This window comes from Miscanthus floridulus, chromosome 6, assembly GCF_019320115.1.
Source record: "Miscanthus floridulus cultivar M001 chromosome 6, ASM1932011v1, whole genome shotgun sequence".
Taxonomy (NCBI): Eukaryota; Viridiplantae; Streptophyta; class Magnoliopsida; order Poales; family Poaceae; genus Miscanthus; species Miscanthus floridulus.
In genome coordinates this window covers 647,456-665,113 of record NC_089585.1, presented here as the reverse complement: position 1 = coordinate 665,113, position 17,658 = coordinate 647,456, and positions in this window count along the sequence as shown.

The window sequence follows — 17,658 nt, the reverse complement described above, 5'->3', positions numbered from 1 at the left end:
CTAATTGTGGATGTCCTAGTAGAACACTTGAATCTCTTAAATCAAATCCATTGTGGGATTTGGATTCCTTGTCCCTTATTGCAAAAGGAACCCTTGTTGTCTGAATCTTCCCTTGTAATACTCCTCTGATTCTGTGGTCTATGACCCCGCCGCCTTCATTGCAGTGTAAGTTGGTAATAGTTGCCTAGTTAATAGCTTATGGTGCCACGATGAAACTGAGGCCCCCTATGGAATAGCTGCCACATGGTGACACTGCTCAGCATGCGCTGGTATCGAGGTGGTTGACCAAGCACCTTTACCAAGTTACACCGCCGTACTGCTTTTGATACAAAAATATTCTTCTTGGAAACTTTCGGGTGTTTGAATGAGAAATCCATAACAGGTTGATGAAATAGTGTTCTCCCATAGTAAACAAGAGAATGTGGTTTTGGGAGGAAGCATGTATGTCAGTGATCTTAGTTCATACAAAAGGTTGGCGCATATTGTGAACAAGTAAGGGAAGGAAAAGAAAAACAACAAGGAAAAGTTAGCCCTCAGGGTAGTAGTGAGTGATTGGAAAAGCCTAAGTGGATGTCATGTCCCAAACACTGTGCCCAGCTTGCCCGCACTATGCACACTAGGTCACTATTGCTATGTGCCCTACGGACGCCATCAGTGTCAGGGTCCACTAGCAACCTATCCTCGCATAACCACGGCATTATGCCGCATCCACCGTACTCATGCACTGTGCGCTTCCCCTTTTTCAGACATCCTATTGGCTCTCGATCCTCACCCTCATCCCCGTACCAGACCCCCATCCTATTTTCTTATTTTGGGGACACAAGCCGCCTGCATGCCTCCCTCGTCGAGCGAACCCCTCTCTCCTCCTTTTTCCTCCCTCCACTCAGGCTCGCATAGGGAGTGCACCATGGCCAACCACTTCCTCACCTCGTAAACCATCAATGTCTCCCATCCATGCCGCCTCCGCTCCTAGTGCGTGGTGCCCCCACCTTTGTTCCTCACTATAAGATGCCCTTGGCCTTTGCTCTCCTTCTCAATCCCCGTCCCCTTGAATCTGAAGCAGAGCTATGAGATCCAGTCGTCATTCAAGGAACTAGGTTCGTTAGTCAGAGGTGATTGTATAATCTAAGAAGAAGAAGGGATCTAGTTTTCGTCGAAGAAGTTCAAGTCTACCATTGATTAGTTGGTCTTAGGGTTCACGATGTTTGAGTTATTAGTCTCCTATTTCTGGATCTGTTGGGCATATGCCATGTTTTGGATAATCATTTTCTTATTGTTCCTCCATTGTCCTCGTCTATCTCGACATTCTGGATTAAGCCTTGGTTGTATTAAGTTGCTCTTAACCATGTATCTCTAAATCCTTGTATGGTTTAGTGTTCGTCGTAGTGTGATCTTTCAGTGTAATTTCAGATTTGCGAAGTGTAATCGTATTTTCCCCCTTCTGATTCATGTTTCAAATCTCGGGATGAGATTTTGTTTAAGGGGGTAGAGCTGTAACATCTTCGGTGTTACGCCCTAAACCAACAACTAAATCATGTCACGAGCATCGTGTTTGTGTAATAATGCATGTGATAGAAGGTGTTGATAAATTTCTTGTAGCCTAAAATAATCAATAAAAATGTTAAATCAATGTTGATGCAATAGCTCATGTATATCAAGTAGGGTTTAAAACCAATTTTTATTAAGCAAAAATAATATAGAACATGTGTGTGATACATAAATAAAATTGGAAGTGCAAACTTTGTAGATGACAATGAAATACTTGCTGTTGAAAAATAATATTGCTTAGTAATATTTTCATTAGCTTAGAAATGCAATTTGAAATAGAGTTCAACCCTAAAAAACTTAGAAAATTACAAGCTTGTGTACAACTGGACATTGCAAAGTTTAGCAATTTATTTAGAGGGATTGGGTTAGAGGGTGAGGCCATGTTTTAGCTTAGCTGAGCAGCCTCATGTATCAGTTTGATCATGGTGAAGTCGGTTTCGGTTTAGAGGCAATGGTTTAGTAGTAGTCACTACTTTAAAATCTATGCACAACATGTTCTCGAGCTAGCCCTCTGGGCTGGGCACGATCACCAGGTCATGGGGGCATGGCGTTGGCACGCTCTGCGTGTGCACATGCGCTGCCATGCTTGGCCAGCCTAGTCGCCCTGACCCGACCGTCTCTCTCTCTCTCTCTTTCCATCTCTCTGCTGCCAAGCCGCACCAACGCGCCTGCCTGCGAGGGGTCGTCTCCCATCAATTCCTTGCACCCATAGCTCTGTCCTCATAGCCTCTCATTAATCGCCCCCACCCCGCCTTGATTATGGCTAGGCCGAGCTCCAATTTTGGAGCTTTGCTCCCACCACCGCGCCATTAAGGCCTAGCCCGCCTCACCATGGCTAGCTCCAACCTCGCCATCTCGCGTCGAATTGACCGCACCAATAGCACTGCCTAGAACCCCTCTTTGTTGTGTGTACCCAAGTCACAACCCTATAGCCACCTCCACGCCACTGACATGGCCATGTCGCTATGGTTCGCCGTCGAGCTCACCGCGCGCACGTGGCTAGACTTGCTCGGGGTGTCTCCGGCCAGGCCACCGCCATGGGTAGGATCATGGTGTGTCACTGATGCTTACCCATCACTTCTATTATCTGTTGCACATTGTGGCTCACTAGAACATGGTTGCCGCCACCGCAGCTTGCCCACCATCGGGGAGAGCCCGCTCTGCTTCATCTCTGTTCGTGCAACCACCGCCCATTAGTCGTGCGTCAGCCCATAGGTTAGCATTGGTCCCATAGCTAGGTCTACAAGGGTCCTGGTTGGCCAGCATAATGGGGCCATATCGATCCACGCCACATCGGCGAGCGCCAGGGTCGCGGGGATCTCCCCGATGCGAAGACAGCTTCTCTCAGGGTCTTTCATGCATAAGTGCTGACTGAGTAAATAGGACCAATAGTGGCCGCAAGAATAGTAGGTAGCTCGGTGGTGTTTTCGCTAAAACAGCCGGCGCACGCGTGGGCTCCCCGTCGTGGGATGCTTCCGCGCGAGGGCCGCACCCCGTGTGGGCCGCGTTGGGGCAGTTTGGTTCATCTTTTTAGTAAAGAATTAGAAATAGTTTTGTATTTTTATTTAAGAACTAGTTTTGTGTAATTAATCTAAAATCATGTAGATGTCCAAAAATTATGTAATAAATTTTGTTAGGTTCCTAAAATTATGATCTATCTGCTAGTATATTTTGTTCACATAGTTTTATAATATTTTTAGGAGTTATATAATTAAGTTGAGATGCTTAATATTGTAAGATATAAACTTGAAGGAATTTTTGTGATAAATTAGTGATAGTGTTGGCTCTGAAACTTTCACAGTAAATTCCTAACATTATTGGGTGCTCACTATAATTTTTGTAGCTCCATAATAATCAGTTTGCTAGGGTAGATAAATGAGCCCAAGTTTGAAAATCTATATTTAAGCAATAAAATGATGAAACACCTTGAGAGTTTAGGACAAAAACACTTGTTGGGAAACAAAGCCTTACTTGACAACATGGAACGTAGCCTAGTACGTTAGTTCGTTAGAGCTAGCTCATAGCTTGAGAGGCATAATCGTATTTTAAGAGTTGCAGTTACCGTTAATTAATTGCGTCTCTACATTGCATCCACGTATATCATAATAGGAACAATGATGGATCATGGAGTCGATCTGAGGTAGTGGAAAAGATGGTGCCTTGATGATCGTGTCACCATGATGGAATGCTAACTTTTGGTTATATCTTACCTAGGCAAGCCTTGGTGCATAAACCCTATTATTCTGCACTTTATCTTATGCTTGCGCATTAAGTTTTAATGAGTTGAATGAAAACCACTTGCATATATATATCCTTATCGTATGAGTCATACTAGTATGTCAGGATCGTGTAGATTGCTATGCTATAGGATCCGGTAGAAGTCGAGTTTGATTTGGTTTATACTAGTTCAGGCAACGTGCCCTACGTCCAGTTTGATTTGGTTGGTGACTTTATTCCTGAGCCTAGGTGCTCGAAGTTTGCTGTGGGGTTACAAATAGAAGGGAGAAAGATAGGGGGGTACAAGAGGTCCGGTCGGACTCTGGTCTGAAGGGTTGAGAGTGATGAGAGCTCCGCTATATGCTATGTGTGTGAGCGTGTGCTCGAGGTTTGAACCTAGTGGTTCTTCTATTGTGTGTGTTGTTTCGAGTTGTTGTGGACTGATCGCCCTTTTGGGAGAGAGCGCATCCCCTTTTATAGATGAAGGAGATGGCCTTACAAGTGAGAGAGAGAGTGTACATATGCTAAGTCTTGTTGCCCATGCCATTGGGTACAAGATGATTGTAGGTGCCCATAACACTATTAATGTCAGATGCATATCGGCGGTTGCGTCGTCTTCTTCTGGAATGGCAGACGTCGGTGCCTACCATACTGTTGATGCCCAGAGGCATGCAAGGGGTTTTACCATGCTCATCTAGTATGGGAGTTTTGCGGACGCCCACAACACTGTAGGGCAAATGTCGATGCCCATAACACTGCTTGGGTTCTAACATGCTTGGAAGGTTACAGGGCACTCTTCTGACATGTCCTAGTTGGTACTGTCCTATAGGTATACTGGGTACGGTCCTTAGTATTATAGTTTGACTTGAGTGCCCTGCCTTACTTGCTCTATTTGTTTCCTAGTCCTCACCGAGCGGGCATCCCCGATCGGTTGGTCCCAGTTGGCTCCGACTGCACTAGTCAGAGAAGAGTTGTAAGTAGGGGTTCGATGCATCCTCGATCCAAGGCATGGGTCAAAGTTCAAAAGCAGTGTTTGGCTAGGCCTTTCGGTTGGAAAGGCGGGCTAAAGTCAGAAGCGAGCGTTGTTCCTCCTTGGCTAGGCCTTTCAGTCGAAGAGGCGGGCCAAAGTCAGAAGCGAGTGGTGTTCCTCCTTAGCGAGGCCTTTCGGTTGAAGATTGGATCGCCCTTCTGACCTATCGTTTAGGTGTTTGGGTTGGCCTAGGAGTTTATGTGTCATTTGCAACATTGTCTGCTGGCCGAGCCTTCATTGGTGAAGCCGGTCCATGAGGGACCCTGGGTTTATGAACCTGACAGGAGCCCCTGAGCCCCTGGGTGATTCGGGTAGAATCGTCTAGGGGATTTTTGTCTTGACGATGGGTGCGCGCGAGTGCACCCACTTTTGTAGCCCTCGAGCCCTCGAGCGATTAAGGTAGAATCATCTAGGGGTTTTTCGTGTTGCCAGCAGGGAAAGTTTTGTTTCATCAAAGGGTGCACATGAGCGCACCCACGGGTGTAGCCCCTAAGCCCCCGGGTGATTCGGGCAGAATCACCTAGGGGTTTGTCAGCGGGTGTGAGTGTGTGCATTTTGGTGGGCATAGCCTCCCTTATATAGTTTCTGGCCCATCATTTTAAGGAGCGTGGTCCTAGGCATTTGGTCATGGCTGAGCGACTGATGGAGTTTCATCTACCGGGGCATCGGTCGTGCCAAGGGTTTAGGTGAATTAGAGTTGTGGATTCAAGGATTAGGTGAGTTGGAGTCGCTAACCAAGGCTTCGGGCGTGCCAAGGGATCAGACAAGATAGACTCATGGATCTAGGTGACGGACACACTAGGGGATCAGGTGAGTCGAAGTCACGGATCCAGGCATCGGGCACACCGTGGGATCGGGCGAGTTAGAGTCATGGACCTAGGTGCAACCGAGGCGTTTAGCATAGCTAATGGATAGTCAAGGGTTCAGGCAAGATGAACTCACAGACCTAGACATCGGGCACGCTGAGGGATTAGGTGAATCGGAGTTGCGGATCTAGGTGTCGAGTGCGCCGAGGGATAGGGCGAGTCGGAGTCACAGATCCAGGCATCGGGCGCACCGAGGGATCGGGTAAGTTGGAGTCGCGAACCCAGGTGTAGCTGAGGCATTGGGTGTCTTGAGCCACTGAGCCTCGTTGGGCTTTGGTAGGGGTCGGTTGAGTTTTGTGCATTACCCCATCCGCGGTTTCTCACAACCGAAGGGGCTGAGCTAATGTCGCTTGCCTCGATGGCTCGAGTGACGCACTCGGTGAGCTCACTAATGGGCATGTTCGAGTGAAATCTAGGTCCATCATTCATGATGGGGTTGGCATAGCCCTCATGTGACATTCCCTACTCCTTAACCTACAACCCGGCAGATGCCTAGGTTGTTCCGGAGACTGACCCGGGTGGACCGCTGGCCTCCCCTCGATGGACATTTTGTGGGTTTGGCTGAGGTTAGGATCGAACAAGAAGGTTGAGATGACCCTATCTGCTTTGTGGCAGACTAGGTTAGGGCTGCTCGGGGCTCATCTGCATTTTCTCCCCTCGCTCTGTTTGATGTGAGGCGGCCTCGAGCCCATTATGGGCCATCCTTCGAACCCTGGTCGGTCGTTGCTCATGTTGAATGAGACAACTACCGCTTCGTGACAGAACATAGAGCATTGTGATGCATTTAACTGGATATGCGATGCTTTTGGATGTATGGAATGAATGAATGCATGCATGGATGAATGAATGTTCATATAAAGAAATAGTAGGGTTGGTAATGTTACCTTGATGACTCAAGTGATGGGATTTTGAGGAGCTCCTATCGGATATGTCCGACCAGGATCCGCGCTCATCATTCATGATGGATTTGACATGGCCCACATGGGGCATCCCTCTACTCCTTACCTATCTTTCGGCATTCGCCTAAGCCATCTGATCAACTCAGGAAGCCCATTGGTCTCTCTGAACGGAGATCCCGTCGTTTGGGCCTTTTCAAGTCCCACCTAGGAAGGTGGAGGGCCACCTGCGCGTAGTTGTGCCTTGTTTCTTGCGCTTGGCGTGTGGTAGTGATGGGCCATACCCAGGCCATGCCCTGTCTGACCAAGCATCGTTCCATCGGCCAGGGTGTGTCCCATCGGTCAGGTCGCGTCCCATCCGCATTGAATGGGGGAAGAGAGAGGGTTTTTCTCCCTCATCGTTTCGCCTTTCCCCAATTGCCGTGCCTTACTGAACTACTGTGCCTCTTTCTTTAAGTAGGGGAAGGGAGAGGGCTTCTGTTTTGTTCCTTCACCTATTCCTCATCTACCACCTCTTCTTCTTCCTTCTTGCCAAGAGTGTTTGAGTGTCGCGGTAGTTCCTAGGAGAGAAAAGGGGAGAGCGAGGGAGAGGAGAAAACTCATAGATCCATTCGTGAACCCGGAGTGCAATGTCGAGCTAGACGTCATCCATCATGAGGGAGTTGGTGCTAGCTGCCTTCACCGTGAAGGGGTTTCTACCGCCGAAGGAGGTGGCGCACTAGAGGGCCCCTATGGGGGAGGATTTCCCGCAACCTTGGGCCAGTGAGGTTGTTTCCTTCCTCGCCTTTCATGAGCACAGGCTAGGATACCCCGCACACTGGTTCTTGTGTAGGCTCCTCAATGATTGGGGCTTGGAGCTGTAGCACCTCAATCCGACTAGGGTGCTGCATATCATCGGCTTCATCACTGTGTGCGAGACCTTCCTTAGGATGGATCCACACATGGATTTCTTCTGGTGGATGTTCTTTAGGTGAGCTCTGTCAGAGGGGAAGCCACACATGATTGCACTAGTGGGGGGTTTCATGCTGCAGAAGAAACCAAGTGCGTCAGGCTCATACCACATGTATACCCCCTACGATTCCAATCGTGGGTGGCACGGGGAATGGTTCTACATCAGGAACCCGGTGGAGGCGCCATTCCCGCCTTTCAGTGGCAGGAGGCTGAAGAGGCAGGAGAGCTAGTCATGGGGCATTGCTAGCTGGTAGAAGAAGAAGGTGGAGATTATCGAGGTGGAGCTCTAGAAGCTCATGTGGCGTGGCCTTGATGGGGGTGCGGGTGTTCCACACCCTCTTCTGCCATCGGGTCGCTCAGCTAGCGGAGAGGACATGGCTGATGTGGAAGTACAATGGCCTGATGGACCCCTACCATGCATCACCAGAGGAGCTACTGAATGACGAGGTCTGGAGTCGTATTGACCGGGTGCTGCAGCTGAGGCCTAAAGAGACCCTCGATGGAAAGCTTAGACCCCTCAATGCCATGACGGTGTCCAAACTGGTATGCGCCCCTCTCCTTACTCCATGTTCTTTTCCCCTTTTGCTCTCCCATGTCCTGACTTTGAGTCACCTATGTCATAGGGACTTGGAGTTTATAAGTCCTGGCCACACCTTCCAAAGGGTCTAGAGGGCGCAGCCCGGCAAGTCACCTAGAAGGAGGCGACGGTTGAGAGGAAGAAGAAGAAAGCCAAGGAGGCTCGGTGGAAGCATGAGAAGGAGACAGAGATAACCTAGTGTGTGTAGGCTAGGGAAAATAGGAGCGACGTCGAGTCAAAGCTTGAGTTGGAGAACCCCATAGAGGTGGGCGATGATGTGATCTTCTCCAAGGAGAAGGAAGGCTGAGAGGTCATTGTGACCTCGACGGAGCGTTGCGATCCTATGGCCACATCTGCTGGCGATGAGCAGGAGGCAGAGAGGCGTGACAATGTTCCTATGCTGAGGAAGCGCGCTACAAGCACGGACGCCGTCGGTGAATGGGAGGCAAAGCAGGCACAGTCACCGCGCCCTTTTGAGGTGTAGCCGACCTTGTCCCCACTTGCTCTAGGCATGGTGGAGTGAGCTAGGAGGTCAGAGGAGTAGGTTCACACCCGCACATCATTGGGGCTGGTGCTAGTGTGCAACCCACAATGGGAGGATGCCCCACCAGTTGCTCCGGTTGGCATGCCCCGAACCGAAGGTCATGGTGATTCACAAGCTGAGCAGGAGCTGGTTGGGTCGACTCCCTCCTGGTTGAAGTGAGGGGGCGTGGGTCATGGCCTGGGAGTGGTCCTCGCCCAGCAGGCCCGTTGACGTTAGATCGGGGCTCATAGCCCTACTACTTCCATCCTGGTATGCCTTCTTTATTTCTTTTCGATCTCGCTGTTGAGTTTTTTGGAGTGTGACTAACCTATACTTTTTTGATAGTGGTCGGATGTTGATAGGGCTGAGCATTGCCCTAACTCCTATGCAGGAGGATTGGAGGCCCACCTTGCAGCACGCCTTGGCAAGCGGCGGGGAGAGCAGGGTGGTGGTGGTGGGTCCTTCCCTTCTGAGGCGGTGCCTCTTGGGTCCATCGCCAGTATGGTGGCAGTAGTGGCGATGGTGTTGGCGGTGATCCCAGTGGTGACGGCGGAGGCTACGGTGGAGGTAACCCTTGCGGCCCCTCCTCCATTGGCTGTGGCGGAAGAGGAGAGGAAGACTAGGCTCCCTGCCTCGCTGGGCGGAGGGCCGCACGGCTCACCCTCCTGGTCAGATCTAAAGGTGCTGAGGGGAGATGTGGCCGAGCTAGAGCTAGAACACCTGCCAGTGGTCTGTGAAATCGAGGTGGTGGAGATCCCTTCTAACAACAAAGCCGATGATGAGGTGGAGCCGTTGGCGCCATCATAGGAGCTGGCGGTGGTCGGATCGTTAGCTAGGCCTTCCAGTGGGTTCGGGGTGAGCCGTAATCTAGTGTGGCCCTGCCCTGGTGACCCAAGGAAGGCTTGGTTCGTCCCCAGCGACAAGGAGGAGGTTGCACTCTAGCACTTCCTAGGGGAGAGCGGAGTGATGATGGAGTCCGATCTCACCCAAACCAGGGTGAGGCTTGAGGAGGCCTTGGATCGGGTCAAGTCCATCCATCGGGTAGTTACGGTTGACCTGCCCCATGTTGCAAAGGTAAGTTCTCTATGATTTGTTCTTCATTCCTTGGTTCCTTACTGATTGCTTCAATGTGTTAGCTCCTTGCTTTACAGGGCTTAGAGGGGATGTCATGCCGCAAGTCTCTTTTCCTCTAGGAGGAGCATGCCTAGATGGCCAAGCTTGAGCGTGAGCTAGAGTTCGCCTGCCGTGAGTCCCAAGACTAGGCGGTAGAGGTGACTGAGGCATGGGCAGTGGAACAGCTCGTGGCAAAGCGGGCGACCACCGCTGAGCGGGTGCTTGAGGCGGTGAAGGTCCGCCAGGCGGCGCTATAGAAGTCCCTGGTGGACATCGAGGTGGTGCTCCAAAGTTGCCTGGAGACCCTAGAGATGGAGCAGAAGGCCCTAGAGTCAGAGCAGAAGGCCTAGTCGGAGGCCGACCAGGAAGTGCTCACACTTCGAGGCCAGGTGATGGGGACGGAGGAGGCGAACACCTAGCTGTGTGAACAAGTGACTCGACAGAAGGAGGGACTCTCCATCCTCGAGAACACCAGCCTTGGTACGTACCTTTTCTGTTTTTTGACATGTTGGTTTCTTCCTTTAGCTTGCTGCTAAGTTTATCGCCCTTCTTTCAGAGCTAGGTGGAAAGGTGGTGTCATTGGAGCAGGACCTAGAGACGGCGAAGGCGACAATTGGCCGTAATGCGGAGGCGCTGGCCAAGTCCCCTGAAGAGCGACGTGCTCTCGAGGGGGAACTTGACCAGATACACAATGTTGCCTAGCTCATTGTCTCGGAGGTCTTCGGGTCGGCGCCAAGTACTAGTGCGCCTGCCATCCGGTTGGTGGAGGTTTCGGATGAGGTTTGGGCCCTTATCATAGATAGGCTATTCTACGGGACGTCGGGGGTGTTGACTTCAGTGCTGACATACCACCCGGGCCTGGACTTCGCTGCCATCTATAGCGAGCATGCCGATGGCTGGAGCACAGAGGACATCCACTCTCTCGGGGAGAGCTTGCTGCCACACGCAAAGATGGTGGCCGAGCAAGTCTCTGCACAGTGGGTGACTGATGCTTGCCATGCGAACATGGCCAAAGGTGCACGTCAGGAGGACATCACCCAGCCTATGGATGGCTTGGAGCCTAGGTCAGAAGCAGACATCGCCCCGCCTCTGACCGAGCCGAACATTGCCTAGTCGGAGGACAAGCAGCCCCTACCCTCACCGGTCGAGCCAGTAGTCAATGCCACCAAGGAGCCATAGTAGAATTTTTAGAGTAGAAATACTTTAGCAGATGTAAAAGATAATGTCATGGGGGAGCCCCCTATGTAAAGTGCTTTTGGGTATTGATGAATATAGTAACTTTATTTTTGTGATGGAACTACTCTATTCGGGGAAGCTCGTCCCATTCGTTCCACATTTTTACCTTAGCATAAATTCTTTTCTTTTTCGCACCTGCCCATTCGCACTGTAGGCTACAACCTTAAGAGCCCAGGCATAGCCTGCGAGGCTCAGCTACTCATAACCATAGGAAGAGGCAGGGTGCGATCAGTCGGAATATTTAAAGCAAAGTTACGTAAGGTAATTAAAGGAACATACTACCCTTTCATTCGGGAAAAAATGTATTTATCATATGATAGTAAAAAGAGAGGTGGCATTGCACCCCCATGGAGTCCTCGAGCGACTCGGGCCAAAAGTGTTTGGGTTAGGGCGCTTTATAGGGGCAAAGGTTAAGTAAAAATGGTAAGACTGAATTTTAGGGGAAGAAACGACGTAGCTGTTCGCTATTCCAAGTGTTGATGAGAAAGTCGCCATTGTCGTCCTTCAGTTGGTAGGTGCCCAGTCGGATCACCTTGGTCATCGTATAGAGACCTTCAGTCATCCGGATCCTTGCCTGCCACGCCCCCTTTCTTGGCTGATGTCTCCTTGCCTTTTCCTTCCTTCGGCCCACCGGCCTATCATAGAAAGCGCTTGAGGAGCTCGCAATCCTTGTAGAGGTGTTTGATGGGGTAGGCGTGGTTGGTGCACAGGCTCTCCATGAACTCATTGAAGTGGCTCGGGAGGCCCTGCTAGGGCTATTTGCCCGTGTGATCAGCCGTGGCGACCAACGTAGAGTTGGTCGGTCAACGACGATCTTTCTTGTTCTTTTTGCCCCTCTACATGGAGGGGCCCTTGTCCTAATCCTCGCACTTGGCCTTGCCTTTGTTCTAGCCTCCATTGAAGACTGCTCCGACCACCTCCTCGCCAGAGGCATGGTTCGTGGCGACGTTGAGCAGGTCGCGGGTGGTACGGGGCTTCAGGCAGCCAACCTTGTGGATCAGAGGCTCACAAGTTGTCCTGGAAAGGAATGCGCTGATGACGTCCACGTCTACAACATCAGGAAGGGAGTTGCACCGCTTTGAGAACCTACGGATGTAATCCCGTAGGGACTCATTAGGCTCCTGCTAGTAGCTCTTGAGGTCCCAGGAGTTGCCAGGGTAGACATACGTCCCCTGGAAGTTCCCGACGAAGACTCTCTTGAGGTTCACCCAGTCATGGATGCTGTCGCACGGGAGGAATCCGAGCCAAGCTTGAACATGTTCCCCTATGTAGATAGGGTGGTATTGAATGATGAAGTGGTCATCATCCACTCCACTGGCTCGGTAGGTGAGCCAGAAGTCTTCAAGCCATATACCGGGGTTTATCTCCCTGGTATACTTGGTGATGTTGGTAGGCGATCAGAAGCGCTGTGGGAACGGCGCTCTCTGAATGCATCGGCCAAAGGCCCATGGTCCTGGGCCATCCAGGCTAGGACTCCGGTCGTCCGGCCGGCGACCACGCCTAGGGCACATTTCAGCACTCCCCATGATGGTTCAGCTAGGGTCTATGTCATCTGCCCTCACTACCGCTCGATGGACATCATCATCATGCCAGGAATGACGCCAGTTGTTGATGCTGCTATGAGCGTCTTGGTTTGGCCTAAGCCGCTCGTGCATAGGCGGTCGGTGCGGAGCGGGCACCAGGTCAGACCGTGGCACGGCTATGACCTCCTACGCCATGCTCGGTGGCCGTTGCAGTGAGCGAATGGAGCGATTCATCTGGTGCATCCCCATTCCCTAGGTGGGGAGGGAGGCCACGAGTTGGTGTCGTGATACGGAGCTCTCCGCCTATTGAACAGTGGTGGTTTCCACCAGTGCCTGGAGGTTTCGATGGATTGCCTATTCCTAGGGGTCATTTGGCTCAGGAAGGCCATGCTGAAGCATTGCCCCGGCGGCAATGTTCTGGCTAGCCCAAGTAAACTATGGGGGATCATTCCCCTCATCTATGAAGTTGTGCTAGACCTAGCGGGCGTAACCCTGGGCGCCGCTCGCCGGGTTATGTGCACAGGGCATGGCATGGTGCGCTGAGCATGTTGGCACAGGTGGCGGCTGGTTCTACCACTGTTATTGTAGCTCCTCACTATGCTTTTGTGTGAGCACGAGGGCCCCTACACAAGGGTCCAGAGGGGTGTGAGTCTGCAAGGACTTGGCTACCACCGGCGACTGTCTTGGAGCATCCGCCATAGCACACTCCTAGGACGGACGATGGCTAGGTGCCACATCGCCGATGCTAGAGTTATCACTCCCAATATCGTCATCCATGAGGTCGAGGAAACAGGTGGGAGCATAGCTCGCCATCCCCACAAATTTGGACATGAGAGGGGGCGGCGCCAGCATCCTTCAGAGCCCCCGGGCATACGCATCCACAGGGGATGCGAAGCCGTAGGGGAACCGGTCGTATGGTGGTTGCGGTAGGGACAACGGGGTCCCTCTAAAGAATTGGGGAAAGATAGTAAAGAGCGAGTAAATAACTAGTATGTACATTACTCATAGTGGGGTTTGAGCAGAGCGTTTGCTCAGAATAAAGCGTAGGCGCCTCATCAGTTGAAGTCAGCGTGTGTCCTAGAGCCAATGGAGGGTGCCGCTCCGACAGGGGTGCTAGAACAAGTGCCTCCTCGTGGAGGTGTAGTACGCCGAGCCGGTTGGCGATGAAGTCTAGGCTTCCAAAGAGGAAGGCCTAGGATGGCTCGAAGACGGGTAGAACCCATGTCCCAATAGTTGGGGTGTAGGAAACTCCTAGCGAGCCAAAGTGAGTTGTATTGCTTGAGCCCGCCATGGCGATGGTGGTAGAAAAGTGGGACATCCGAATGATCCAAAAGTGTGAACATACAATGTCTTCCCCATGGACGGCACCAACTGTCGGTGCAGAAAGTGACCAACACGTAAATATTTGTAGTTTTGTTGTACGTTGTGATCAGGATATGGCCTAGCACTCAATGACACAGGGTTTATACTGGTTTAGGCAACATGCCCTACGTCCAGTTTGAGTTGGTCGGTGACTTTATTCCTGAGCCCTAGGTGCTCGAAGTTTGCTGTGGGGTTACAAACAGAAGGGAGAAAGATGGGGGGGTACAAGAGGTCTGGTCTGACTCTGGTCTGAAGGGCCGAGAGTGACAGGAGCTCCACTATATGCTAAGTGTTTGAGCGTGTGCTCAAGATTTGAACCTAGTGGTTCTCCTATTGTGTGTGTTGTTTGAGTTGTTGTGGACTGATCCCCCTTTTGGGAGAGAGGGCATCCCCTTTTATGGATGAAGGGGATGGCCTTACAAGTGAGTGAGAGAGTGTACGTATGCTAAGTCTTGTTGCCCATGCCGTCGGGTACAAGATGATTGTAGGCACCCATAATAGTATTAATGTTAGATGCATGTGGGTGGTTGTGTCGTCTTCTTCTAGTATGGTAGACATCGGTGCCTGCCATACAGTTGATGCCTAGAGGCATGCAAGGGGTTTTACCGTACTCATCTGGTATGGGAGTTTTGCGGGTGCCCACAACACTGTAGGGAAAATATCGGTGCCCACAACACTGCTTGGGTTCTGACATACCTGGAAGGTTGCAGGAGACTCTTCTAACATGTCCTACCGATACTATCCTATAGGTGTACAGGGTATGGTCCTCGGTATTGTGGTTTGACTTGAGTGCCCTACCTTACTTGCTCCGTTTGTTTCCTGGTCCTCACCGAGCGGGCGTCCCTGGTCGGTTGGTCCCAGTTGGCTCTGACTGCGCCAGTCAGAGAAGAGCTATAAGGAGGGGTTTGGTGTGTCCCTGGTTGGAGACGCGGGTCGGAGTTTAGAAACGGTGTTTGGCCATGCCTTTTGGTCGGAAAGGCAGGCCGGAGTCAGAAGCGAGCACTATTCCTCCTTGGTTCAGGCCTTCCGGTCAGAGAGGTGGGTCAGAGTCGGAAGCGAGTGTTGTTCCTCCTTAGCGAGGCCTTCTGGTCGGAGATTGGATCGCCCTTCTGGCCTGTCGTTTAGGTGTTTGGGCTAGCCCTAGAAGTTTGCGCGTTCGTTTACAACGTCGTCTACTGGACTGAGTCCTTCATTGGTGAAGCTGGTCCTATGAGGGACCTCGAGTTTATGAACTCAACAACAATTAAGTACTCAGGGTTTTATTCCCCCTGTTGTAGGTGATCGAAGGATACATAGAGCTGACCCTTGTGTGTAGAAACCTCTTGGTGGGCTCAAAGACTATTCCTTTCCCGCTACGACCGTAGTGTTTATTTATAACCCTCACTAAAAGTTTTTATAAGAAAAGATGTAAAATTAGTATCATCCCTTGTATGAAAATATCCACTATGTTAATGCTCCACCATGTCATTAAATTAATCTTGCTTCCTCTATAACTCTAATAACATTGTTATATTCCGCTGTTATAATAAATTGAGGTAATATTCTGGTACTATAATAAAGTGATGTAAGAAATGACTTAAGAATGTTGTAAGCTTTATTCTGTCATTTATGGATTTTGGAGTTCTCTCTTAGGGTGTGCTCAACGAAAACTATGTAGTTTAGTGTCCTCTCTTGGGAACTTAGTGTCTAATGGAAGACAAGTACTCTTGAGAGGCATTAGATTAGGCAGTTCTGCCACACTAATTACAAGAGCAACTACACAAGCACAATGTATGGAATGTAAATACAAGCTCGTGTTTCAAGGAATGCAAACCACCAAGAAGAAGACGAAGATGATGTTGACAGGTGATTTTATCCCGAGGTTCACATGCTTGCCAACATGCTAGTCCCCATTGTGTCGACCGCTCACTTGGTGGTTCGGTGGCTAATTGGCATCACCCACCAAGCTCGCACGTCGGGCGCCGTAAGAACCTACCCACAGAGAGGGTAGCTCAATGACATGCTCTACTAGAGTTGCTCTTCGTGATCCCCAGTGGGGTGAGCACAATTCCCCTCACAAATCCTCCTTCGGAAGCACCGCACAATCTTCTCACGTGCTTCAATGGAGTCACAAACCACCAAGCCATCTAGGAGGTGGCAACCTCCAAGAGTATTATGCACCACCAGATTGCAACATGATCACCTAGTGCCACTTGATGCAACCTCATGATGCAACGCACTAGAATCACACTCACTCACTTATCTGATTGCACTCTTGCTAGCACAAGTGAGTTGAAGGGCTCCCAAGCACTCCCAAGCATGGACACTTAGTCCCAAGGGTGCTCAACCAGCCAAATGCCTAAGCTCCACCTCTATTTATAGCCCCAAGCCAAATAGATGCCATTGGAGCAAAGCTGCACTTTCTACGAGGGCATCGGAACGGCGGTGCCTGGCACCAGATACGGCGGTGCCCTCCCTAACGGTCGAATTCCAATGGCTGGTCACTAGATAGCTAGGGGCAGTGCACCACCATAGGGGTGGCGGTGACCCCTCGGCCAACTGCGTGAAACACCAGCTCACTAGAATTTTAGGGTGGTGCACCACCATCACCGTGGTAGTGACCATGGCGGTGACCAAGCATGCTTCCTCTCTTTCAGCTAAAAAGGGGTAGTGCCCACGGCTGGTGGCACCGCACATGGCCTAGCGGTGCTCCTGCCATCCCAGGGGTGGTGCACACTACCACTGGCGGTGCCAGCCCCAGCGCTAGCTCCTCTCAGGCCAAGTCCAGGTGGGCACCACCCTAAGGGTGGCAGTGCCACTGGACAAGGGGTGGCGGAGCCCCTAGAGCAACCCATAGCTCTCAGCCTCCTAGCCAATCACCGCCACAGGGGTGGCGGTGCCACCCAGGCAGCACCCCTAAGCCCAGTTTCACCTACACTTTTTTACCAACTTCTTCTCATTTGCAAATATGCTAATAGCACCAAGTGATCACCACCTTATGCATGTGTGTTAGTTTTTCACAAATATTTTTCCAAAGGATTAGCACTCAACTTGCCACACCACTCGATCCTAGCAACTGATGCATAGTTAGATCACTCGAGTGGCACTAGACTGACCGATATGCAAACAAGTTTACCCCTCTTAATAGTATGGCCATCTATCCTAAACCTGGTCATGCACTTCTCTACACAACCTTTGACCGGTGAAATGAAATGTCCTAGGTTATACCTTTGCCTTGTGTATTCCATTCCATCTCCTTCGATATCGATGCAACACATGCACCAACCAATCACCAAATGATATGATCCACTTCATATCATCACATGACCTTGTTGGTTCATCGATCTTGACCTCACTTGCTTTTCACCATTTCCTTCATCCATCGGCGCCAAATCTTGCTCAAGCTTCACTGCCACGTGATCCATCGCTCCAAAGCCTCCAACTTGTCATTCACGCTTGCAATCGGTCCATCAAGCCAAGACTTGTCTTGATCTTGTCCACCTTAGTCACATGACTCAATGTCATGTCTCATATGCAATGAGCTCCTTTATCACATGTGCGAGCCTTGCAACAAATCCAAGCCATCTTCACCATCATGGCATGAGTTGCTCACACACATATACATGTGGACTAATTCACCTGTGTATTTCAATTAAACACATATTAGTCTACCTAGGTTATCACTTCAATTACCAAAACCAAATAAGGACCTTTCAGGTGCTTGGCGGTGGACACGCCTTCCTCACATGTCATCTTGGGAATGCAGTGGGTGGAGTAGGACTGGCCATGGGGCTATCTAGGACTGGGCCACTGGTGACCTTGCTGGGTGCCTGCGCC